Consider the following 27,641-nt stretch of genomic DNA (forward strand, 5'->3'; position numbering starts at 1 on the left):
TTAGAAAAATTACAGGCCTGCTATTTAAAACCATGGTTCTCTGTCAGACATCAACTATAACAGTGTTCCAAAATCAGCCATTTCTGCCTTTCATTTCGTTGCAGTGTGTCGGTCAAGCTATTCCCAGTCGGTCTCTGTGTAGAATAATATTAGTAAATTACAGGCCTGCTTTTTAAAACCGTGGTTCTCTGTCAGACATATCACCTATAACAGTGTTCCAAAATTAGCCATTTCTTCCATTTTCATTTTGTTGCAGTGTTTCAGTCAAGCTATTCCCAGTCGGTCTCTGTGTAGAATAATATTAGTAAATTACAGGCCTGCTATTTTGTCAGACATATCACATATAACTGCGTTCCAAAATCAGCCATTTCTCGTGAATGTGGAAAATATTGTCCTCCATTTAAAATGGGCAAGGTGTGTGGCAAGGGACGGGGAAGTGGACGTAATGGTGATGGTGCATTCAGAGGACGTGGCCGTGGGCAAGCTGAAATTGTGCCACAACAAACACCCACATCTTGTCGCTCGACCTTCCTGTCCCAATTACTAGGCGATCGCAGTACACCACTATTGAACCCAGAGCAGTGTCAAAAGGTTTTTGGTTGGATAGCAGATGCTTCCAGTCTCTTTGCCACCACCACCACCCTGTCTTCCACACGGTCAAGTCTCAGTAGCCGTGAGTCTGGATCGCATATTCCTCACCCTGAATCTCCTTCGTCTCACCATGCCGAGTGCCCGGAGACAACTGATCCCACACTTGGACACTCAGAAGAGCTGTTCACTTTTCCATTTGTAGATTCGGGCCTCTTGCCCGGCCATCTTCAAGCGAGTGAAGAGGAGAACGCGTGTAGCGGCCCAAATATTGGCGCAGCCACGGTCACACGAAGGCAACAGTGGGAAAGTGCAATTACTGTCACAAGAGGTGGATGATGATGATGATGATTGTGAGGAGCTGCCCATTTTCTAAAGACTATGATACTTTTTTCCAGCAATGGACCACCATTTTTGTTAATATTATTATTGTGTTTTATTAGTGATTTACTTGTCATGTTTTATATAGTTCTGCTAACTTGTCAGTGTGTACACTAGATTCACTTGTAAAATGTCCAGCATTCCACTAATCTGTATCTCAGGAGTCCATTGTTTCACCAGCGAATGGTCTCATTAGGTGAGTTTGGATTGAGACTCAGAGGAGCCGTCATCACAGGGGGTCTTACATCCTTTCTCAAATGAAGGCTTCTAGAATATTCTTCATTGTTTTTGGCTTACAGTGAATGCTTGAGTGGGAGGGTGATCACTTCTGTGCTGGGAGGGGGCTGACCCCAGAGATGTAGAGGAAAGACATGTGTTAGTGGGGGTTAGTTGATGGAAGGACACTGAAGGGATAGGACCTATGGCTGTGGACGTGGAGCTGATGGATGGATGGCTTATGGAGTGTTGGAGCTCAGTTATCAACTGATCCCAGGTTGAGAACTTAAGGACTGAGAGAACTGTATTTTGGCCATTTACTTGGAATTGCTGCATTACCATGGATGTAATTAATAAAATATTGTTGCATCGATAACCTGCTTAGGTGATTACTTACAACCCACAACCGCACATCTTTACAATGATGATGAGACACAATTGCCAGAAAGTCAAGAGGAGGACCAGGGTGCAGAAGTGGACAACAAGGTGGTAAATGATATAGTAACTGACCCAACCTTGCAGGGGGACATTCTGAGCATGGACAGCAACATACGGGAAGGGATGCATAGGACCACAACAGGCAGGAAAAAGCAGTATGGTGACTGCAGACAAGGCGGGAAAGCGTTCCTCATACGACGGAAGTTGTCAGCACAACTGTTAGGTCTTCCCGAGTCTGGTTGTTTTTTTAAAGACTCTGCAGATAACCCCAAAAAGGCCATTTGCACCACCTGCCAGGCCAGCTTCAACTAGCAGCCTGACCACCACCAGCATGATCAGGCACATGGCAGAAAAGCACCTGACTAAGTGGGCCGAACCCCAGGGTCCAGAAACAGTGGCTGCGGGTGACACCACTGCTTTTTCCGCTGTTGTGCGTGCACGCCAATCCCCCCGTCCATGGCGCATGTCAAGATGCCTCCCGCCATGCACGTGTCTTGCACACTCTCAACTAACACCATCAGCAAGCACGTCCTTGTCCCAGTGCTGCGTCGTTTCCCCTACCCCAGTCCTTGAAACGCAAGCGCAAATACACAGCCAATGCCCCACAGACCACACTACTAAATTCACACATTTCTCGACTGCTTGCGCTAGAAATGTTGCCTTTTTGACTCGTGGAGATGGAAGCTTTCTGCAACCTTATGGCAGCGGCCGTTTCTTGGTACTCAGTCCCCAGCCGCCACTATTTCTCCCGGTGTGCCATCCCCGCATTACACGAGCACGTGTCCCACAACATTAGCTGTCATAGAATCATAGAATCATAGAATGGTAGAGTTGGAAGGGACCTCCTGGGTCATCTGGTCCAACCCCCTGCTCAAAGCAGGATTCACTAAATCATCTCAGACAGATGTCTGTCCAGCCTCTGTTTGAAGACGTCCATTGAAGGGGAACTCACCACCTCTCGTGGCAGCCTGTTCCACTCATTAATCACCCTAACTGTCAAAAAGTTTTTTCTAATATCTAATCTGTCTCCTCCCATTTAGTTTCATCCCGTTGCTTCTAGTCTTTCCCTGTGCAAATGAGAATAAAGATGATCCTTCTACAATGTGACAGCCCTTGACATATTTGTAGACAGCTATTAAGTCTCCTCTCAGTCTTCTTTTTTGCAAGCTAAACATTCCCAAATCCTGCAACCGTTCCTCATAGGACATGGTTTGCAGACCAGTCACCATTCTGGTCGCTCTTCTCTGAACTTGCTCCAGTTTGTCTATGTCTTTTTTAAAATGTGGTGCCCAAAACTGTACACAGTATTCCAGATGAGGTCTGACCAAAGAGGAGTAAAGACCGATAATGACTTCACGTGATCTAGACTGTATGCTTCTGTTAATACATCCCAGAATTGTATTTGCCTTTTTTGCTGCTGTCCTCAACAACGCAGTTACTGGGAAAGTTAACCTAACCACGGACACGTGGACAAGTGCTTGGGGGCAGGGACAGTACACCTCGCTGACGGCGCACTGGGTTAATATAGTGGAAGCCGGGACCCAGTCGGATCTTGGGACGGAACACATCCTCCCGACGCCGAGGATTGCAGGCCCTGGGTCAGTCAGGGTTGCCCCCACATTTTACAGCTCCTGCACCTCCTCCTCTTCAGCCTCCATCTCCGAAATGACCACATAAGTTGCAAGCTGGAAGCAATGCAGCACTGCTTTGGCCAAGCGGCAACAAGCTGTGCTGAAGCTAATATGCTTAGATGACAAGGCTGAAGAGGTGTGGGCAGCTCTGAAAGAGCAAGCAGAACTGTGGCTGACATCGCTGACCCTACAGCCAGTCATGGTTGTGTGAAACAATGGCCAGAACCTGGTGGCGGGTCTGAGGTGAGGCGAGCTCACACACGTACCATGCCTGGCCCATGTTTTTAACCTCGTGCTTCAGCGGTTTCTCAAAACCTACCTGGATCTGCAGATCTGCTTGTCAAAGTACGCTTCCTGTGTGCCTATTTTAGAAAGTCAGCTACAGCTTCCGCCGCCCTTGCCATGCTTCAGCAGCGTTCGTAGCTTCCAACTCACCGGCTGATCTGCGATGTCCCCACGCATTTGAACTCTAAATTGCAGATGTTGAGAAGTATTTGTGAGCAGAAGAGGGCAGTTGTTGACTACCAGCATCACAAGGTTATCGGTAATCAGGTCAGACTCCACAGATAAGACTTCAGGAGTGGACATGGATGTCAGACATTTGTACCATCCTCTAAAACTTTGAGGACTCCACCAAGATGGTGAGCGGCGATGACGCCAAAATTAGCATCACCATCCCGCTTCTCTGTCTTCTGAAATGCTCTCTGCTCACAATTAAAGAGGATGCATTGCAGGTGGAGCACGATGAGATGGAGCAAGGAACCATACAGGGTGATTACACACAGTCCAGTCTCATCTCATCCCAATGTGGATTGGGTGACAATGAGGAAGAGGAGGAAGAACAGTAGCTAGTTTCCTGCGCTATAGACGGTACTACCTGCACAACTGTCATACCGTCTGTTCAGCGTGGATGGCCTGAGGACAGGGAGGAAGAGGATGAGGAGGAGAGCATGGTCAGTCGTCCTCTTGGTGAGAATACAGAAGTCTCGCCTCTTTGCAGTCTGGCACACATGGCTAAGTTTATATTACGCTGCCTTTCCCGTAACCCTCGCGTAGTCCAAATTTTTGGTGACAGTCATTACTGGTTGGTGACACTTCTAGACCTATGCTACAAGGAGAACTTTCTGTCTCTTATTCCCCTGCAGGACAGGCCTAATAAAATGGGGCAGTACAAGAAGGCCCTTGTTGCGGAATTATTTAAAAAATTCCCATCTGAAAACACTGGCGGCAGAGGTCACAGTTCGTTGGACAACAAAGGAGTACAGGCAAGAGAGACACAAATGCAATCCAGCAGAGGCAGGGGAACACTATCAAAGTTCTGGGACAGTTTTCTCAGACCCTCCCACAGGCCCTGAGGCGTGGGGTATTCTCCCAAGGAAGGAAAAGTTTCAGAAGATGGTGAGGGAGTACCTTGCCGACCGTACCAACGTCCTCCGTGATTCCTCTGTGCCTTATAATTATTGGGTAACCAAGCTGGACATGTGGCATGAACTGTCTCTCTCCACCTTGGAGGTCCTGGCCTGCCCTGCCACTAGCGTTTTGTCAGAGCGGGTTTTTAGTACCGCTGGTGGAATTATAACCAATAGGCGCATACACCAGTCAACTGAAAATACTGACAGGCTGACTCATATAAAAATGAACAAGGGTTGGATTGGGCCAGACTTCTCAACACCACCGAATGATAGCAGCATAATATAAACTCAAATACAGTGTCTTTTTTTTGGGGAGGTCTAACTCTATTCCCATGCACCTCTGTCTTCACACCCAGACATGGGTATATGCTTCCTGATTTTGTCTATTTGCTCTTGTCCTCCTCCTTCTCCGCATCATCCTCCACCAACATATCACCACCACATGTACCATATCAACATATCTACGTCTCTTGCCAGGGGTATTGGAGTTCCTCCAAATTTTTGTCAGCCGTTTCTTCACTGCATAGGCAAACAGTATGGGAAACACACTTCTGAATAATGGGAGCATTTTTTGCAGGAGGCCCTCCGACCTCTACGTCTCTTGAAAGGGGCATTGGAGTTCCTCCAAATTTTTGGCAGCCATTGCTTCACTGCATACCCTATATCTGGATAGCAGACCCTCTCTTTTCTAATGGGAACATGTTGTACTCGTTATTGTGGCCCAGCTGTATGTCTTTAAATTGTTAGTGGGGTTTTTTCTACATTTTGGCAGCCTTGGGCTCACTGCATGCCCTATAACTGAATGGCAGACCCTCTCCTTTCTAATGCAAACATGTTGTTACCGTGGCCCAGGTGTATGTGTCTTTAAATTGTTAGTGGGGTTTTTCCCAAATTTTGGCAGCCCTTGCAGTCACAACATGGGCATTACCACTATAGGAGACCTGCTCCTTTATAATGGGAACATTTTTTTTACTGAGACCCTCCTCTATGTCTCTTCAAAGGGGTATTGGGTTGCTTCCAAATTTTTGGCAAACCTTGCAGTCACTGCATACTGAATAACAGTATAGGAGACCCACTCGTTAATAATGGGAACTACAAAGCATAGCCGACTGCTGGCCATTTAAGAATAGTAAGGGCCGCCTGATGGCTCTATAAAAATAGTCTTCGTGACTTTCAGAGTCCCTCCATCATAAATGAAACAGGATTTGTCTGATGATGTGTCACACACCACATGGCCAGATAAGGTTGTAAAATTACATTTTCTGGTGAATGCATTTGTATTGGTTGAAAGCAATGCAAAAGTGCAAACAAGCATGAAAAACGCTACGTGTGAACATAGCCCAAGGTGTGGAGGAGCATTTTTGTTTTTGGTTATTTATTTTGCCTTATATACAAGTCATTACCCTGGAAAGGATGTTCCTTAACATATTTCCCAGGAAAATTCATTTTGGTTTTGTTTTTGTATGCTTTATTGTGAGTCTGTAAAAGTGGCATAATACCTCTGACAACATTGTTGACAGCAGTGACCTGGGAGTCAGAAATGCTTCCAGGGTTCTTCCCCATACTGTTCCCATGTCATTTGAGCACTGTTCCCATCGATTTGGGCAATTTTTAGGCCCTCTGCAGACCGCCGGGGGGAGCCACCAGAAAAATGCTCGAGTTTCCCATAGACTTACATTGGGTTCGTTACTCAGTCCGAGCACTCGAGCATTACAATTTGCTCAACTCGAACAATGAGTACCCGAGCATTATAGTGCTTGCCCATCACTAGTGGAAAGGGCTTGAATATGAGGTTTGAAGGAGAGATTAGAGTCAAGGGTTACCCCGAGGCAGTGAGCTTGCTGGACTGGGAAGAGTGGGTAGCCACTGACTTTGATAGATAGGTCAGGTGGGGGGGTTAAGTGAGATGGTGGAAAGATGATGAATTCGGTTTTATCCATATTAAGTTTTAGGAATCTAGCAGAGAAGAAAGATGAAATAGCGGACAGACATTGTGGGATTCTGGTTATTAAGGAGTTGATATCAGGTCCAGAGAGGTAGATCTGTGATGAACATTGTAGTTCCCTTCACCAAGAACTTACTTTCCACTGTTGGAATTAGTACGAGGACTCAGTCCCCAGGACTGAACTGCCTCACCCCGGCTGACCAGTTGTAGACCCTAGATTGAGCCCCTTGTGCATGGACGAGATGTCCTTTTATGATGAGCATCAACTTCACAATCCCCTCCTGCATTTGGGTGACATGCTCGATGACGCTCCAGTGGGGCACGACTTCGGCTTCCCAGGAATCCTTCGCTATATCAAGGAGATCCCTTGGATGTCAGCCATATAGAAGTTCAAATGGAGAGAATACAGTTGAGGCTTGTGGACCCTACTACATAGAAAACAACAGATACAGGAGGAGATAGTCCCAGTCTTGACCGTCCTTCTCTATGACCTTCTTAAGCATACTCTTCAATGTTTTATTTAACCTTTCTACAAGGCCGTCCATCTGGGATGGTACACGGATGTATTCAGTTGTGTCTATTGCAGGGCCTCATCACCTTACTCATAAAGGCTGTTCCTTGGTCGGTAAGGATCTCCCCCGGTAATCCGGTCCAGGAAAAAACGTGTACCAACTCGCTATACTTTTCACACAGGAGTTTCTCAGGGGAACCGCTTCAGGGCACCACGTAGCATAGTCAAGGATGACCAGTATGTATTTATGCCCACAAGAAGATTTAACCAGGGGATGGACAAGGTCCATGGCAATTCCCTCAAGGTGTGTCAGCTCCAGTAAGGGGAGAAATAGGAGAGCAGGGCAGGCCAGGCAGGTGCTGGTAGTGGGGGACTCAATTATTAGGGGAACAGATAGGGCAATCTGTCACAAAGACCGGGATTGTCGAATAGTGTGCTGCCTACCTGGTGCTCGAGTCCGGTACATCGCTGATCGGGTTGACAGATTACTGGGAGGGGCTGGTGAGGACCCAGCGGTCATGGTGCACATTGGCACAAATGACAAAGTTAGAGGTAGGTGGAAGGTACTTAAAGATGATTTGAGGGAATTAGGCTTCAAGCTTAAAGCAAGGACCTCCAAGGTGGTATTCTCTGAAATACTGCCTGTACCATGTACCACGCCAGAGATGCAATGGGAGATTAATAAGTGGCTCAGGAATTGGGGTAGGAAGGAGGGGTTTGGATTCGTGGAGAACTGGGCCAACTTCTCAGTTGGCTACAGGTGCTACGCTAGGGACGGGCTGCACTTCAATAGAAAGGGTGCAGCTGTGATGGGGGAGAAAATGGCTAGAAGGTTGGAGGAGTGTTTAAACTAGGGATTGGGGGGAGGGTATTCATTTTATAGGTGGGGAAGATAGTGCAGATAGTGACCTGGGCACAAATAAAGAAATTGGGGGTGGGGTTAGAACAGTCAATATAGTAAGAAGGAATAGAGGTACAGATACATAAAATGCATGTACACTAATGCCAGAAGCCTCACCAACAAAATGGAGGAATTAGAATTAATTTTGTTGGAAAAAAATTATGACATGGTGGGGATATCTGACACATGGCTAGTTGAGAGCCATGACTGGGAAGTTAATTTACAGGGCTATAGTCTGTTCAGAAATTACCGCACAAACAAGCGAGGGGTGTGTGTGTTTATATGTAAAATCATCCTTAAAACTCATCTTACATGAGAATATATGTGAATCTATTGAAAATGTAGAGTCCCTATGGGTGGAGATAAGGGAAGGGGGAAAAAAGAATAGATTACTGATAGGGGTTTGTTATATGTCTCCAAAAATAATGGAAGCAGCGGAGAATATCCTCATCAAGCAAATAGATTAAGCAGCGACTCAAGGAGAAGTCATTATTATGGGGGACTTCAACTACCCTGAAATACATTGGGGACTGGAAACCTGTAGTTCCAGCAAAGGTAATAGGTTTTTGACAACTATGAGGACAATTACCTTTCACAACTGGTTCAGGACCCAACAAGAAGGGGGGCACTGCTAGACCTAATATTAACCAACAGGCCAGACCGCATATCAAATATACGAGTTGGGAGTCAATTGGGTAATAGTGATCACAAAATAATAAGTTTTCATGTATCCTTTAATAAGATGTGTAGTAGAGGGGTTGCAAGGACACTAAACTTCAGGAAGGCAAATTTCCAACGGTTGAGAGATGATCTTAGTGCAATAAACTGGGACGATATCCTGAGACATAAAACTACACAAAGCAAATGGGAGACATTTATTAGCATCCTGAATAGGACCGGTGCACAATATATACCCTATGGGAATAAACATGCTAGAAATAGGAGGAAACCACTATGGCTGAATAGAGCTGTAAGGGGCGCAATAAGTGACAAAAAGAAAGCATTTAGAAAACTAAAGCAAATAGGTAGTGATGAGGCATTAAATAAATACAGAAAATTAAATAAATTCTGTAAAAAACAAATCAAGGCAGCAAAGATTGAGACAGAGAGACTCATTGCCAGAGAAAGTAAAAATAATCCCAAAATATTCTTTAACTACATAAATAGTAAGAAACTAAAAAATGATAGTGTTGGCCCCCTTAAAAATAGTCTGGGTCAAATGGTGGATGAGGATGAGGAAAGAGCCAATATGCTAAATGATTTTTTTTCAACCATATTTACACAAGAAAATCGCATGACAGAAAACATGATCAGTGATGACAAAAATTCTCCAGTAAATGTCACTTGCTTAACCCAGCAGGAAGTACGGCGGCGTCTAAAAATCACTAAAGTTGACAAATCCCCGGGCCCGGATGGGATACACCCGCGAGTACTGCTGGAATTAAGTAACGTCATAGATAGACCATTATTTTTAATCTTTAAAGATTCCATAATAACAGGGTCTGTACCATAGGACTGGCGTATAGCAAATGTGGTGCCAATATTCAAAAAGGGGACAGAAACTGAACTTGGAAATTCTAGGCCAGTAAGCTTAACCTCTACTGTGGGTAAAATCCTGGAGGGTTTCCTAAGAGATGCTATACTAGAATATCTGAAGAAGAATAACCTCATGATGCTATACTAGAATATCTGAAGAAGAATAACCTCATGACCCAATATCAACATGGGTTTACGAGGGACCGTTCCTGTCAAACTAATCTGATCAGTTTTTATGAGGAGGCAAGTTCCGGACTGGACCAAGGAAATGCAGTGGATGTTGTGTATATGGACTTTTCAAAAGCTTTTGATACGGTTCCACACAAAAGGTTGATACATAAAATGAGAACAATGGGGATAGGGGAAAATATATGTATGTGGGTTAAGAACTGGCTCAGTGATAGGAAACAAAGGGTGGCTATTAATGGAACACCCTCAGACTGAGTCACAGTTAACAGTGGGGTACCCCAGGGGTCAGTATTGGGCCCGCTTCTTTTTAACATTTTTATTAATGACCTTGTAGGGGGCATACAGAGTAATATTTCAATATTTGCAGATGACACTAAACTCTGCAGGGTAAGCAAATGAACTTTAATGGGGATAAATGTAAGGTAATGCACTTGGGCAGAGGAAATAAAATGTATAATTATATGCTTAATTGTAAAACACTGGGCAAAACTGTCACTGAAGAAGACCTGGGTGTATTGGTGGACGACAAGCTCACGTTTGGTGGCCAGTGTCAGGCAGCTGCTGCAATGGCAAATAAAATAATGGGATGCATTAAAAGAGGCATAGATGCTGATGAGGAGAACATAATTTTACTTCTATACAAGTCACTAGTGCGACCACACTTAGAATACTGTGTACATTTCTGGTCTCTGGTGCATAAGAAAGACATAGCTGAACTAGAGCGGGTGCAGAGAATAGCGACCAAGGTTGTTATAAGACTGAGGGGTCTGCAATACCAAGACAGGTTATTACACTTGGGGTTATTTAGTTTGGAAAAACGAAGGCTTAGGGGTGATATTATTACTATGTACAAGTATATGAGGGGACAGTACAAAGACCTTTCTACTGATCTTTTTACTCTGAGGCCAGAGACGGGGACAAGGGAGCATCTTCTACGTCTGGAGGAAAGAAGGTTTAATCATAATCACAGACGCAGATTCTTTACTGTAAGGGCAGTGAGACTATGGAGCTCTCTGCCGCATGATGTTGTAATGAGGGATTCACTACTAAAATTTAAGAAGCGCCTGGATGCCTTTCTTGAAAAGTATAATATTACAGGTTATATATACTAGATTCCTTGATAGGGCGTTGATCCAGGGATCTAGTCTGATTGCCGTATGTGGAGTCAGGAAGGAATTTTTCCCCCAAGGTCGAGCTTAGTGTTTGCCACATGGTTTTTTTTTGCCTTCCTCTGGATCAACATGTTAGGCTATGGGTTAACTAGATGGACTTAGTCTTCCTTCAACCTTAAAAACTATGTTACTAGGTTACATCTGGGCCAGTAGAACCTCCGCACAACCCATTCTAAAGTTTTATCCACGTCCAAATGGTCAAGACATGTGAATGGACCTTGTTCATCATCCTCCGTCTACATGGTCATGGTACCAACAATTGCTCCACTATTTCCTCTCTTACCTTAGTAACCCTGTACAATAAGTCCCCACTCAACATAAAATAGGGAAACCTGGTGTCAGCCCCTGGCTCTTGCGCTATACCGTTTAAGATGGTTACATTATTGAATTCCTCCTTTAGAGTTAGCTCCCAATCCTTGGCAGACCCAACCGGTCAGCCCTAAATCTGATATGTTAGCCCCAAGGGTCACTACCTCGTCATCCCCCACAAGGACATAGAAGGGAAACCCGTCAGACTCTGAGTGTGGTGACAGTTCTTTAGGGGCGACCTGTCTCTTAATCGAGCACTGTCATCCTCCCCCAAAAGTCCCAAAACAAACAAAAGTCGTGACCTATAATAATGGGGTGCAGTAAGTCCTAGACCATGCCAATCTCGTGGGACTCAGTATCTGGGCGCATTTCAATGTCCACTCTGGCCACTGGATAGTCTTTAGCATCCTCGTGAAAGCAATTGACGTCAACTTTCTTCCCAGGCATAAGCTGGAGAGGAAATGTGGCCCTGACGAGGGTCACCAAACTTCCTGAGCCTAGCAGTCCAGTCACTTGCCGACCATTCCCCATTACAGGACAAGCTTTTGGCCCCTTGTTGTGTGGAAAGTTCGCACTGCAATCTGGATACACATAGTATGAACAGTGGTGACCCAGGCTACAGTCCATCTGCTCGGAGGTCAGGGGACAACAGGGGGCTATATGGCCTGGGCCGTGACATTTTCAGCATATAATAATGCCAGCTGGGACCTTTGGCATAACTTCCACTGAGCCTTTCGACCTTGGCACCCCACCAAATTTTTGGGTCTCCGCCCCCTGTTGGGACCCCCAGTGTGGAGTAGGTTGCCTCCCCAAGGAACCATCGACCCCCTGATATCTTTTGAACGTCTGACCAGGTTATCGGAAAGGAGTGCACAAACTGGTACATTACCACTTGCTCTACCATCTGCTCAGGGGTAGAGGACTTTGCCTGCAACCATTTTTGGACGTGGTTCAGCAAATCAAACATTTGGTAGCGAAGGGGTTTGTCACTGTGATATGCCCAGCGGTGGACCCGTTATACCCTGACATTGTCACTCTCAAGCGTGTCTTTTAAGGCTAAGTCATAGTAGGCCTTCTGGAGCTCCCCCATTAAGTATGGCACCAGCACTTCCGCCCATTGCTCTGGCTAGAGTTTCTCCCTCTCGGCGACCCTTTGAAAATTGGTCAAAAAGAACTGGATGTCATCACCCTTGGTCATTTTCTGCAGGGCTCTCCTTACCGCCGTCAGGATGGGAAAATCATCAGCTGACCTTTGAGTCGAATCTGCCGCCATGCCACGAACCTCTGTTGATTAAGAAGGTTTGCTCATCTCTAGTTAGAAGTAGGGTCAGGTAATAATCTAGTCAAAACCAGGTAACAGCTTAACTAAAAATTAGCAATGTTAATTTGGCACATACACAATGAACTATGTGACTCTGTGGATTTAGTGCAGCATCTCCACCAGCGCAATTCATTAGTCCCTACTTTAGCGTCTACTGTTAACATCACCGTCTTATATAATACATACAGTCATGGCAGAAAGTGTATTTTGGCAAGGTGCCAACAATTTTGTCTGGCCTATTTTTGGACTTTTTTTTCTCTCTTTTAATTTTGTGTTGTTCCAGTACCCACAACAGAAATAAGCGTGTGTATAACAAAACAGGAGAAATACTTCATTTTCTGGAATAATTTCAAGGGCGCCAACACTTTCGTCTATGATTGTATATGGAGAAATGTGAGACAATATAGAGATTAAAAATACAATTTATTAGAACGCAATTGAGAACACATAAAAATACAAAAAGTAATTTAAGAGGGATAAATGTAATCACAAAAAGACAATAGAATGGGGCACCTGGATGAGTCCTGGATAAGTCCTAAGCATACAGCCTTAAAGGGGTATTCTCACCTCCAAAATCCTATCCCAAAATATAGTAGGTGTAATAATAATAATAGCAAATACCTCCAATTAGAAATGTGGTATAGTTCTCCTGATTTTCTTTGTCACTTACCCCATGTGCAGGGCATTGCAGTAGCTTAGGTATCCATGGGTATGACCACTAGCAACTAACTGTCACTATGTGAGTAGTAGTAACCTTGGATACCTAAGCTACTGCAATGCCCTGAACATGGGGTAAGCGACATAGCGAATCAGAAGAACTATACTACATTTCTATTTGGAGATATTTGCTTATATTATTATTATTACACCTACTACATATTGGGATAGTTTCTCAGAGATGCGAATACCCCATCTTACATGTTTTTATTGCGTATATTTTTCTCTGTTGCTTTAGATTGTAATGTAATAAAGCTTATTTTTAATCCTCCCTTTATCACCTCAAACGTTTCTGCCTGTATGTATTATGTTTGTCGCTTGGATGTTAGGGGTTCAGTACCATGGGATTTGTGAACAGATGGCTCAAGATTGGCTTAGGTCATAGTTTCATTATACTTTGATTTGTATGGAATTATATATAGAGAAATGTTATAAAATATAAGGCATTGATATTGAAAAATATTAAAATCAGATTTATTCTTGGCAGATGACTGTGGTGTCAAACCAGATACCCAAGAAAAGCGTGCCATTATTCCAGCTATACCTCCAGCCCTTCAGAGCAGAAATCAATCATCTGAGCCTTTTCAATCCGTCATCTACTTGGATCCATCACAGACTGTTAAGCAAAATGAAAGCCAGAGAAGGGATGTCGAACATCAAATAATTCCCAGAGGGAAGAAACCATTTTCCTGTTCAGAATGTGAGAAATGTTTTGAACATAAATCTACATTGCTTATGTAGCACCCTGAGGATTCGGCTGCTACAGGGGTATTGCACCTCAACCCAGAGGTGTGATATTCCACTCCCGGGTAGGGAAGGAGTGTGGAACTGAGCTCGGTAGGCTGCATGCACTACATACATCCCATTTCCGAGGAACAGGCCGACGGTACTCCCACTTAGAAATGTGCAGGTACGACCGAGTCTGTTCCTGGCTGGAGTGGGAGGGGGGTGGTACATCCCAAGTAGTGTAGGGGCAGATAGGGGGAGCAGCCTGGGTAAAGATAGGAGCTCATTGGGTGCTGGTCACCTGAGCTCACACATAGAGGGTGTATATAAGGTGGGCACCAACTAAGAACAGGGTCAGTTGCAGAGAGGAAGTCAGCGAGCAGAGGAGAAGAGAGACCCAGAGTGAGAGAGGAGAAAAGAGAGAAAGACCCAGAGGGGGTAAACAGAAGAGACTCTAAGAACCCAAATTAAATCCCCGGGTGAAGAGTCGGCACAGGGTACCGGAACCCAAGCTGGTGGGGGCAAAAACACACCCCAGCCAGAGACCGGAGACCGTGGGCAGCGTTTGCCACGGTCACCCACCACATCCACCACGAAGGCATACCACGAGGAGGGTCAGGGAACCCAAGGCCAAGGGTCTCCCAACAGAAGGCCCGAGGGAGCTGGACCTGGGTGGATCAATAGTGGGGACGGCCAGAGAAAGGACAGAAGGAGAGCTCAGGGTCACGCTCCGGACTTATTTGGGAGTTGGCTGGATCCAGGACCTGGTGGATGCAGCACGGCTCGGGAGGTCACTTGAAGCTGGAGTGACCGGAACATCAGCAGTGAGTAAATACCCTTAACTGCATAACCCGACTCTGTCTTCCTTTAACATCTATGCTGCACCACCACAACCCCCATCCTCTGCACCTGACCCCCTGAGGCTATACCCCACCCGTTGGGGGTTATACCATCAAAAGCTGCACCTACACCATCAGCCTCAGCGGACCCTGCTGCAGCGGCGGCCATAGTGACCGCAATACAACGGGTGGCGTAGTCGACATTAAGAACTTATTAACATCTGTAGGACTGCCACATACAACGGAGTTTGACACCCTGGGCACGGACCGGGTCACCGCCACTCGGAAGACTACAACCCCCATCTGATCCGGCTCCGGATATTCCCCCTAAAGAATATGGCCCAGGGGGCGCGTCACTTACACATCAGAGAATTCACACAGGAGAAAAGCCGTTTTCATGTTCAGAATGTGGGAAATGTTTTAACCGTAAGTCAAATTTACATACACATTACAGAAGTCACACAGGGGAGAAGCCATATTCATGTTCAGAATGTGGGAAATGTTTTGAACATAAATCTAAATTGCTTACACATCAGAGAATTCACACAAGAGAAAAGCCGTTTTCATGTTCAGAATGTGGGAAATGTTTTATCCGGAGACAAGACCTTCTTAAACATCAACGAATTCACACAGGGGAGAAGCCATATTCATGTCCAGAATGTGGGAAATGTTTCAACCAGAAATCACATTTCCTTATGCATCAACGAATTCACACAGGAGAGAAGCCATATTCATGTTCAGAATGTGGGAAATGTTTTAGGCAGTGTCAGGGAACGCACCGGCAGGATCACACAATATCCCACCGCTGCCACCAATTTGTCAGGAACGGCACCAGGAGATCACACAATATCTCACCGTGCCGTCACGCTGTCCGTATTTCGTCTGGAGTCGCGAGCACGCGATCCAGACTACTCTCTACGTAGGTATCGGTAAGCGATCAGTGAGCATATGGCACAACACCCTGGGTTCCACAGACTGGAAACTGTGTTTAAAGTCCTCCATACGGTCACTGTCAGCTTCACGATAGCCCAATTATTAATATTCTCTGCCACCACCGGCCGAGTTTGAAATATAATACAGGCCTGGCCGGACGCCTGCGTTTTGGTAGCGTATATGGCTTCGGGGAAGGGAACGATTACAGAACAAAAGAAACAGAACTATTAAATTTTATATTTAATCCAAAAGGGAGGCAGTGTTTAAGAAAAATATATACACAAGGATGTAACAAAGGGGACATTAAAATACATAGGCAGTTACATAAAATAAACAGGGTAAAAAGAAGACAACTTACTCTATACGATCGTGGAGACGATTCAATATAGGTGGAGGAGGGGGGCTCCCCGGTTGGAATATGCTGTTATTGAACAGGACCCGTTGCTTATAATTCTTATCCCCCCCTGGCAATGAGTCCTCCTGTCTTCTCCATAGACTCTTTTATACCTAAGGGAGATCTGGCCACACGCCCCTTGTGGTGACATCATGTGGGCCGGTCTCCAGCCTGTACATTTTTATTAGAAACGCTAACTTCTGCGATAACTTATCGCCCGTTGATCGCAGAAGCTTGCAGACTACGCCATTTTTTCCCTTATGATTTTATCTTTATTTTGATATCACACTTCGCATAGCTGCCGTCTGCCATTCTGGTGTTTTTGCGCTGCAGCTTCCTGATTTTGGTTACAGCCCTGGAAAAATACCTACACATTCCTGGTCTGATTTGGTCACTACCCATTTGGGTCTCGTTATTGCCGGACATATGGAACTCATAATATTTCATATCTAATATCGGAGCCAGTGCGTCTAGAAATTTCCCTTTGAGGCTCGGGAAGACCCTTCAACAGTTACACACAAATTAGTGCAAGCCTGCGTTTTAATTACCTCCCGCGTCTCTCAGAGACAAGATGCTTGCTTCCTAAGGAAGTTATAACACTCCTTGGCTGGCCATGTTTGCATAAAGTATTTAACAGGCGTGCGTTAATTGGGGCTTTTGTGCTGAGCAGAAGGGGAATAAGGGAGGGGGGTGAACATTTACATCAGGCAGATATGGAAGAACATTTTCCTGACATTTATATTTTATAATATTCCTGACCTCTTCCCCTCTTTGAGGTGGCATAAGGGGTGATTTACAGATCACCGCTTGAGCCCACCTCCTGGCCCACCCTTCCTGCTGATCCGACAAGCAGCAGATCCACTGGCCCACCAACCTGAGGGTCCAGCTTTCCGATCACCCTAACCGGCTTGGGATACATTTTCCCCACACCTCTGACAGGCTATGGGTACCTTCCTCCCATACTCTTGACAGACAGGGGGACACACTTTCCTGTTACCTCGCCTGGTTATGCGGCCTACCTTTTTACCTGTCATCATCTTTACCTTGAGAGCTGTGCTCTCTAGGGGGGAGCTATGACCGGCCATGTCACAGTCCGTCGTGACACTGGTCGTCGACACGGGACCACTTTCCCTATGATCCCCGTGTTTCTCCCCATCCTTCCACATCACCTCTGGAGCCGTGCTAGTCATGGGGCAGCTACCACTGACCATGTTACCATCTGGCGTGACACTGGTTACCTGCACGGGACGACCTGCTTCCTGGTGTTCGTGCCTGCTCCCTTTGCCCCTAGCACTTATACTGGCTCGCTTTAGGGGATCCTCAGCAGCATCACCCCGCGGGGTGAGGTGGGTGAGTTCCCCTTTATCACAACACACACTTTTATTAGAGATCACATTCACATTACTGACAGTTGCATTACATGACATATCAGATCTGGGAGGGTTGTCAGGAATGTATCGGGCAACCAACCGTCCCAGATCAGTTCCCAATAGCACATTAGTGGGGAGATTCTCCGACACCCTCACTTCCCTTAACCCCCCCGCACCCCAGTCCAGGACAACTCGGGCCATCGGCATGGGACGGCAAACACCCCCAAACCCGGTGACAGTCAGGGTCTTCCCAGGAATGAGTTCCTCTGGTAACACAAACTCTGGGCGGATCAGGGTGCGTTCTGCGCCAGTGTCCTTAAGGCCGACAGTGACTGTGTTTCCCACGGTAACGGGTTGTAAGTTCTCCCGGGCCCGGCCAACCACCCCACCCACAAAAAGAATGGCTGCAGTAGGTCCTGGGGCCTCAGGTGTGGAGTTCATCTTCTGCCTCTCTGGGCAGACAAGGCTGATGTGACCAGTCTTGTCACAGGTATAGCACTTACGGGAGTCAGATGCGGGCCGGGTGATAAAAGATGGGGCAGGACCCGCTGAGGGCCGGCTGGCCGGAACACTGGGGGTGGTTGTCGGCTTACCCCCTTTCCAGCTGGCGGTGGCTGACTTCCGCACCTCTGGTGTGCGGTTGGCCTCATAGGTATCCACGATCTGGGCTGCTTTGGAGGCTTCCCTCGGCTCGCGGTCAAGCACAAACTGTTTCACTTCCACTGGGCAAAGATGAAGAAACTGGTCCTTCACCATCAGATCCTTCAGGTCCTTGAAGGTGGTGACTGACAGTCCTCGGATCCACTGCTCAAAGTTGGTTCTGAGCCCGTCTACCACATCGCTGTAGGCGTCATGTGGTCCTCGTTGGAGGGCTCTGAACTTTTTCCGGTAAACTTCCGGAGTCAGCTGGTACTTTTTTATCAGGGCCTGCTTGACGGCCTCATAGTCTCCATCTTATTCTCGAGGGAGGGAAGCAAACACCTCCAAGGCTTTTCCTCGGAGCCCTGGAGTTAAATATCTTGCCCACTGGTCGGTGGGCAGCTGATACTGTCTGGAGGCCTTTTCAAAGCCTCGCAGAAATGTGTCCAAGTCCCCATCCTTTTCCATCACAGGGAAGTGCTCAGGACGGGGTTTAAAGCAGCTGGCACTGTTGGACTCACGGGTCTGCGTAGAGGGTGACTCCTTCTGAATCCGGGCTAGCTCCAGCTGGTGTTGTCGGTCAGCTTGGGCCTGGCGCTCCGCAGTCTCTCGGTCGGCTTGGGCCCGTTGCTCTGCTCGCTCCTGGAATTTCAGGATCAGTTGCAGTCGTCCATCACAATCATCTGCGGCGAGCTGCTCCAAGGCCATCTGCAGGTGGGGGTCCACACTACCCTGGTTGCGGGTATGGCAGGCAATCAAAGGTGGGACCCCTGCAGCAGCGCCATCCGGGCCTTGGCTGGCCGCCCCATCATCAGGGCTCTGCAGTCGGGCAGGCTCTGCATCACCGTGCAACAGTTCAGCAATCATTTGGACCTCGGTTTTGCCCGTGGGGTCTATCTGACTCAGCTCACAGAGGGCAGTGATAGTGGTCTTCGTCTGCTGGTGATACCAGGGCTCTCCACGTGTAGCCATTATTGCCAAAAAAAAGATAGGATAGAAAAACAAGAGAAGGGAGGGGATGCAACTGCTACACGTATAGTAATGTCCCAGGTAAAAAAAATTAAAACACTGAGTCTGATTTCTTAAAACTCTGCACAGAATTCTCGCAAGAACCGTGCAAGTTTTCAGTGACAGGAATGATTGCTCAATCCAGGCACTGATGTTCTGTGATATTCCACCGCTTGCCACCAATTTGTCAGGGAATCCCCAACACACACGGTCAGGACGACACCGGGGGATCACACAATATCTCACCGTGCCGTCACGCTGTCCGTATTTCGTCCGGAGTCGCGAGCACGCGATCCAGACTACTCTCTACGTAGGTATCGGTAAGCGACAAGTGAACATATGGCACAACACCCTGGGTTACACAGACTGGAAACCGTGTTTAACGCCCTCCGTACGGTCACTGTCAGCTTCACGATAGCCCAATTATTAATATTCTCTGCCACCACCGGCCGAGTTTGAAATATAATACTGGTCTGGCCGGACTCCTGCGTTTTGGTAGCGTATATGGCTTCGGGGAAGGGAACGATTACAGAACAAAAGAAACAGAACTATTCAATTTTATATTTAATCCAAAAGGGAGGCAGTGTTTAAGAAAAATATATACACAAGGATGTAACAAAGGGGACATTAAAATACATAGGCAGTTACATAAAATAAACAGGGTAAAAAGAAGACAACTTACTCTATACGATCGTGGAGACAATTCAATATAGGTGGAGGAGGGGGGCTCCCCGGTTGGAATATGCTGTTATTGAACAGGACCCGTTGCTTATAATTCATATCCCCCCTGGCAATGAGTCCTCCTGTCTTCTCCATAGACTCTTTTATACCTAAAGGAGATCGGGCCACACGCCCCTTGTGGTGACATCATGTGGGCCGGTCTCCAGCCTGTACATTTTTATTAGAAACGCTAACTTCTGCGATAACTCATTACCCATTGATCGCAGGAGCTTGCAGACTACGCCATTTTTTCCCTTATGATTTTATCTTTATTTTGATATCACACTTCGCATAGCTGCCGTCTGCCATTCTGGTGTTTTTGCGCTTCAGCTTCCTGATTTTGGTTACAGCCCTGGAAAAATACCTACACATTCCTGGGCTGATTTGGTCACTACCCATTTGGGTCTCGTTATTGCCGGACATATGGAACTCATAATATTTCATATCTAATATCGGAGCCAGTGCGTCTAGAAATTTCCCTTTGAGGCTCGGGAAGACCCTTCAACAGTTACACACAAATTAGTGCAAGCCTGCGTTTTAATTACCTCCTGTGTCTCTCAGGGACAAGATGCTTGCTTCCTAAGGAAGTTATAACACTCCTTGGCTGGCCGTGTTTGCATAAAGTATTTAACAGGCGTGCGTTATTTGGGGCTTTGTGCTGAGCAGAAGGGGAATAAGGGAGGGGGGTGAACATTTACGTCAGGCAGATATGGAAGAACATTTTCCTGACATTTATATTTTATAATATTCCTGACAGGCCGAAACCAGATCTTCATAAACATCAAAGAATTCACACAGGAGAGAAGCCATATTCATGTCCAGAATGTGGGAAATGTTATTCCCGGGAATCATATCTTCTTCATTATCTAAAAACTCATGTAGCAATATAGTCATTTCCTTGTTATTAAAATAATTTTGACAAATTTTACAAGAAAAAAAATCCAACAGTTACAGTCAAATTTTGGAAGAGAAAGAGAAACAATTTTTAGCACTAAAGGATGATTAGGAAATAGAGATGAGCGAATTTTCCATTAGTCCGTGTCATGAAAACCACTAACGGTGCCACCAATCCTGGACCTAAGGACGTGGGTACAGCGGAAGCCTATGGCCTACAAGTGATTGCAAAGCAAACTTCACAGCACACTACATATGGACTGGGACACTGCTTGTTTGTGAGGTGCCAGGGTGTGGAGAAGCAGCAGCTTACCCACGGCTACTGCCTTAGGCACCATACACTGCCACCAGTCACGGTTTTACAACGCCAGCAAGTCGCCTTTACTTGGCAACACACTGGGACATATGCACATCCAGCTTTCCCAAGCTCCTGAGCAGTTCACTACTTTCACTCTGGCTACCTGGTAACGCAACCAAGCTAATTTCTCTCTCGAGATTGTGGGTACGTTAAAGCAACGAAAAACAAATATATTAAATGTTAGATTTAATAGCCAAAAGTATTACAGTGCTTAAAAAAGTTACAAATCGAGCAAAAACAAAAAGTCATACATAAAACAAACAGTCTAATAAAAAGAATGAATAAACCTTACATGACTGGACCATGAGATTTCTTTGCGGGGAAGATGCCACCGAAAAGGTTGTGGTACTGAACGGCCATACGCATGTGGTTCTTCGGGATCTGACCTCGATATACGGTAGAAGAGATATTATAATAGGTCTCATCAGACCCTTCACTCCCCCTTCTGCTGAGGGAAGAAGGAGACGGCTTATAATATTTGATTCTAATCCAGTTTTAGCCCTCATTTCTGATGTGGGTCATATTTTTTCCAAGGAACATTCCATAGAAACAATATGGCTGTCATCTATACATACCACACATGAAAATTATCTATCATAATTCGGGGAGATATTGCGCTCATGTGGATTGCCAGTTACCAAAACTTTTCCAATTTTACCCAAAGGTGCGAATCTGCTCCCCGATCATGGATATATCCATGGATTCTGTAAAACTAGAATTATAATATAAAAAACTTTAAAATATTGTTCTACATTCTCCCAGCTGGGCAGTACAGACAGAGTGACTGCACAAGATGAAAGCCCCAGCCTCTGCATTTAATACTCATGTGCCAGTGGAGCCATACAGGGACACATCTGATGGTCCAAATAGTTATCCAACAGTGACAGCTACCTGTTCATTACTCTGTATAAAGACTCCATGTCTGCTCTCCATCAGATAACCTGCTTCAATTAACTGTTCACAGCGGGTGGTGCAGGCAGTGATCAGATGCCCCCAGCCTTTGATCTGCATAACTCCATATATGACAGTCCAAATCAGCCAAAAAAAATGTTTTCTACCCAATTGATCAGTTAAAAATTGAAAATACTTCAAACTCTCCATTTCCCTGTAAAAGACGTGTATGACACTCTAAGGTTTCCCAGGACTATATCCAAACCCTTTAAAGCAAAGCTAGCCTTAGTAATGTCAAAATGATGCTTTTTGCGTTACAGCCTATAATTGTCACTGGCAGATGACATGGCGCGTCTTACCTCTATATTACCCCATCCTTTACTAATAATATTACTGGGCCTGTCTCTGGTGTTTAAAGTGACACCTTATTATAAACTGATACCCAGAACTGAACTGCATATCCGAGATAAGGCTACACTAACACTTTGTAATGTAGTAGTGTTACGCTCCCGCGAGTTCATGCCTCTTTTAATACATGAGAATATCTTGTTGGCTTTAGAAGACACGGATTAATATTAAATTAGGTGATTTCATATGTGTTTTGCAAGTACAATCCAGATCCTTCTCTACCAGTGACTCTCCTAGTTTAACTCCCCTGAGCATACAATGACGGCCGATTATTATACCCAGATCCTTCTCTACAAGTATCTCTCTTAATTTAATTATCCTAAACATACGATGACTGCACATTATTACAATCAATCCTTCTCTACCAGTGACTCTCCTAGTTTAACTCCCCTGAGCATAAGATGACGGCAGATTATTATGCCCAGATCCTTCTCTACCAGTGACTCTCCTAGTTTAACTCCCCTGAGCATACAATGACGGCCGATTATTATACCCAGATCCTTCTCTACAAGTATCTCTCTTAATTTAATTATCCTAAACATACGATGACTGCACATTATTACAATCAATCCTTCTCTACCAGTGACTCTCCAAGTTTAATTACCCTAAATATACGATGACTGCACGTTATTACAAACAGATCCTCATCTACAAGTGATTTTCTAACACGGGACTCAGTAGTTTTACTGTTTTAATATAATTAATAAGTAAGTTTAATAGTGGACCCATCACTGAATCTTGGGGTGCACCTCTCATACTCAAGGCCCATTCATAGCACCAATTATTTACATGAGGGCTCATTCAGATGTCCATGCAAATTGGCTAGAAATCAGGATTGGCTCCAAACTAGACATTGTCAAATAAAAAGGTCTGAGAAAAATGTTTCAGGAAAATGTTTTTTTTTCCAAAAATCTCAACGTGAACACAGTCTTAATTTTTTATTAAAAGATTATTAGACAATTTTAGACAAACGTCTTTTAATGATTTGAGTGTTTTTGAAAAATACCAGCTTAGAGTGACTAGGAATATTTGTAATTGGAATATGATCTCGCTTACTAAAACACGGATGACCAGGAGGAATAAACTCTCCATTTCCCGAGACTAATAGACTAGAGGATTTCAGTCCTGGCCCTAGGAGGAGTGATCAGATACAATTCATCATAAATACTCCACTGCAGAGCTAGTAATATTTACGTTGGAATGTCAAAAGATATAGTCCCACCTGTTGAGGTTTCACCTATAAGCCGAGCTTCAAAAAAGTTCACATCTTAAGGCTGCGTGCCCACGTTGCGTATTACAAGCGTATATGCTGCTGAATTACCGCAGAGTAAACGCATGTATATCCGCACCCCATGGTCCCCAATGGCATTCCGCAATGTCGATGCCCATGCTGCGGATTTTTCCGCAGCGTATATGCTGCGGTCAAAAATCCGCAGCATGTTCATTAATTTTGCGTTTCCGCATGCGGATGGTACCCAAGTCTGGAGGAGAGGAGACTCTCATTCAGACCTGGGTACCATTGTACCTGTAAAAAAAAGAATAAAATAAAGTTTATACTTATCTTCTGATGTCTTCCCGGTGTTTTCCCGCCGTCGCGAGGTGTGTGAAGGACCTGCCACGTCATTGAGTCATGTGACACATCACATGACTCAATGACGTCACCGAAGGTCCTGCACACAACAGCGTGAGCCGCTCAAGACTCCGGACGGGGCAGAGAATGCATCGGTAGGTGAGTATAAACTTTATTTTTTTATTTTTTACCATTCTGATTCTTTTTTTAACTATTACTGGTCACACTATATAAATCCATGCCGGTTGCATGGATTTATATAGTGTGAACAAGTTGTCAAGCACTTTCCAAGTGATGCTTGAATCACTTGGAGAAGTGCTTGATAACCCGCATGCGGAAATGCATGCAAAGACGCCTCACAAACGCTTGACAAACGCTTCTACCTGGCGGGAAAACCGCATGTAATATCCGCATGCGATTTTCCCGCCAGGGAGAAGCGTAAAAAATATGCTTCATTTCCGCAACGTGGGCACATAGCCTTACCATCATGGAAAATTAAATGTTAGGTGTCATGATTCCTCCCTTCAGAAGGTCAAGGGCATGGGCATGCTGAGATGTCAGTTTGTTGATAGACAGCTCAGTCATTCAATCGGGTGCAGGGGTGTCCTGAGCTGTCGGTACTTTGACAGCTCAGTCATCCAATCAGGAGACTAGGAGGTGCTGGGCTTTTTGCAGGTGTTCCATGTGGCTAATTAATTCCTTGCTACTTAGCCCAGCTCAGAACTCTGCCAATCGTAGCACTCGCTCAGTGGTGCTTTTTGCCTGAATTTCTGTGCGCTGTTCATTGATCTATTGCTGCCTAAATTTGGACCTAGTTCTGACCATCTGTTTGCTCAACCCCTTTGCTCTGATCCACTATTCTCCTGGTATTTTGACTTCGGACCCTTACCTGACTTTGCTTTTATCTTTTCCCTCATTCTTATTACATGCTCACTTGTCATCTGACCCCGAAATGTTTGACTATCCTGCCTCATGGATTGTCTGTTATAGTACGATTTCAGTTTCATTTTTTTTTCCTTGCCACCAATGGATCCAGCTTGTACTTTCTGATCAAGTGGAGAATCTGAACCAGATGGTCCAGGATCTGGCCAGGGTGCACCAGAAGCTAGAATCTTTACAGTCCCAACTACAAGGTCAGTTTACTAGTACAATGGGTGCTTCTCAAAGCTCTTCGCTAGTGACTGTAAGTAGCATCGGCGTCTCTGCCGGGCAGAGACGCCGTTCCCCTCACCGCCGCGGTTCAGGTCCGGCATCTTTCTGCTCCCTTGCTGCTGTGGTGCGCACCGCGCGCAGCTCCCCGGGCACTGTGCTTAGGGCCCGCGCGCGCTCCCTCCCTCTTAAAGGGGCCACGCGCGCAGTCATAGAGTCCCCGGCCAATGGCCGGAGGACTTCTCCTATATAAGGCATCTACTCCAAAATGGAGGTGCCTGTGCAAGGTTGTTGTTCCGTGTGCTAACACTTGCTGTAGCCCTCAGGTCCCGCTGCTTTTCTGTCCTGCCTGCCAGTCTGTCTATCAGTCCAGCCCGCCAGCCTGTCTAACAGTTCTGTCCTCCTGTCTGTCTACAGTCATACCCGCCAGCCTGCTTACCTGGAGTTCCTGTCTGTTACCTGTTGTGTCCGCTAGCCTGCTTACCTGGAGCACCTGCCTGTAACCTGCTGTGCCCGCTAGCCACCCTACCTGGAGCACCTGCCTGTAACCTGCCGTGCCCGCCAGTCTGTCTTCCCGGAGCACCTGCCTATTATCTGACGTGCCCGCCTGCTTGCCTACCTGGAGCACCTGCCTGGCTATCTGCCGTACCAGCCTGCTTATCCACCCGGACCACCCGTCAGCCTTCCTGCCGTGCTCATCCGCTGTACTGGTCAGCTCCTGTCATCTGACCCGTGGGAGTCACCTGCTCTCACACAAGGTCAGTCCCAGAGTGGCACCTGGTCCTCCTGCCCGGTTCCTCCCAGGGTCACGGACTCGACTGAGCCGCCGTGTGACCTGGGTCGGTCCGAGTAGGCACTTAGTTACGCCCCTCTGGTCCCTCCCGCAGCACAGAGGTTCCACCACCCGGACCCGTAACCATGTAGTTATGACTTCTGTACCCTCTGATGTGCACTTGATCTCTCCCGAACCAATGGTGGCAGTTCTGGATACATTTTCGGGGGAGAAAGCAGTTTAGGGTCTTCAGGCAGAGCTGCAGATTGTTTATTAAGTTACGACCCCAGTCTTCAGGGAATGAGTCAGCGGGTAGAAATAATTATGTCCCTGCTGTGGGGGGGGGGGCCCCAGATTTGGGCATTTCCTTGTCCTCACAAGCAACAGAACAATGTTTTGTTGACACCTTAAGGATAATTATGATGACCCTGGTAGGGTCCAGGTCGGAGAGGCAGAGATCATGAACCTGACACATGGGGGCTGCACTGCCGAGTACTATAATTTCAAGTTCTGGCAATGGTCCTCTGTGTAATGATGCTGCTCTCAGGTGCCAGTTCTACAGAGGTCTTTCTGATACACTTAAGGACGCTCTGGCTCTGCATACTCCACCTTGCTCCTTGGGGGAGGCCATGACCCAGGCCATTCGTATGCATCCAATAATTCGGGAAAGATGTCGTAAGCAACAGAGGGTTTCGGTCATTCCTCCAGAGTCCATCCGCTTACCTGAGGCGGAACCTATGGAGGTTGGAGCTTCCAGCTCTCGGGCCGTTGAGAGGAGATGTCGGCTTGTTCTCGGACCAACAGAAGATACAGATAGAAAGATTTAATGGAGACAGCACCGACCTCCACCTGCAGAGCCGCCACCACATATATGGCTGCTCTGTGCGCACAGGAGCTGTGATGAGGTCACAGGAGGGGAGGAGTCAGGGGTCACATGATCAGGGGCCTCAGTGGATGCAGGACTCTGCTGTGCTGGTTGTCATGGTGCTGGATGAGCTGAAGTTTATGTGTGGGGTCAGGAGGGGTTTACAGTGTGGATGTAGCAGAGCCGCGTGTGTACGAGGTGTACAGAGCAGAGCCGTGTGTGTACGAGGTGTACGGAGCAGAGCCGCCTGTGTACGAGGTGTACGGAGCAGAGCCGCGCGTGTACTAGGTGTACGGAGCGGAGCCGCGTGTGTACGAGGTGTACGGAGCGGAGCAGTGTGTGTACGAGGTGTACGGAGCAGAGCCGGGTGTGTACGAGGTGTACGGAGCAGAGCCGCGCGTGTACGAGGTGTACGGAGCAGAGCCGCCTGTGTACGAGGTGTACGGAGCAGAGCCGCGCGTGTACTAGGTGTACGGAGCGGAGCCGTGTGTGTACGAGGTGTACGGAGCGGAGCAGTGTGTGTACGAGGTGTACGGAGCAGAGCCGGGTGTGTACGAGGTGTACGGAGCAGAGCCGCGCGTGTACGAGGTGTACGGAGCAGAGCCGCGCGTGTACGAGGTGTACGGAGCAGAGCCGCGCGTGTACGAGGTGTACGGAGCGGAGCCGCGTGTGTACGAGGTGTACGGAGCGGAGCCGCGTGTGTACGAGGTGTACGGAGCGGAGCCGCGTGTGTACGAGGTGTACGGAGCAGAGCCGCGCGTGTACGAGGTGTACGGAGCGGAGCCGCGCGTGTACGAGGTGTACTTAGCGGAGCCGCGCGTGTACGAGGTGTACGGAG

General features: G+C 46.6%; 3 protein-coding genes across 4 annotated transcripts in view; 2 read left to right on the plus strand and 1 right to left on the minus strand.

Annotated features, from left to right (window-relative positions):
• The window catches only part of LOC141182832 (uncharacterized), a 618,372-nt gene extending 591,502 nt beyond the window's left edge, over positions 1-26,870 (minus strand). Inside the window, exon 1 of the mRNA XM_073660961.1 lies at positions 26,782-26,870. The gene's annotated coding sequence lies outside the window, so the exon portion shown is untranslated. The remainder of the gene's footprint in view (positions 1-26,781) is intronic.
• Positions 1-27,641, plus strand: part of LOC141182837 (uncharacterized) — a 206,490-nt gene that overhangs the window by 23,967 nt on the left and 154,882 nt on the right. The gene's annotated exons all lie outside the window — the stretch shown is intronic.
• LOC141182835 (uncharacterized) overlaps positions 1-27,641 on the plus strand; it is a 285,253-nt gene that overhangs the window by 23,844 nt on the left and 233,768 nt on the right. The gene's annotated exons all lie outside the window — the stretch shown is intronic.

Source organism: Phyllobates terribilis, unplaced genomic scaffold (genome assembly GCF_046119375.1).
Source record: "Phyllobates terribilis strain yellow unplaced genomic scaffold, ASM4611937v1 Scaffold_36__1_contigs__length_13169755, whole genome shotgun sequence".
Classification (NCBI taxonomy): Eukaryota; Metazoa; Chordata; class Amphibia; order Anura; family Dendrobatidae; genus Phyllobates; species Phyllobates terribilis.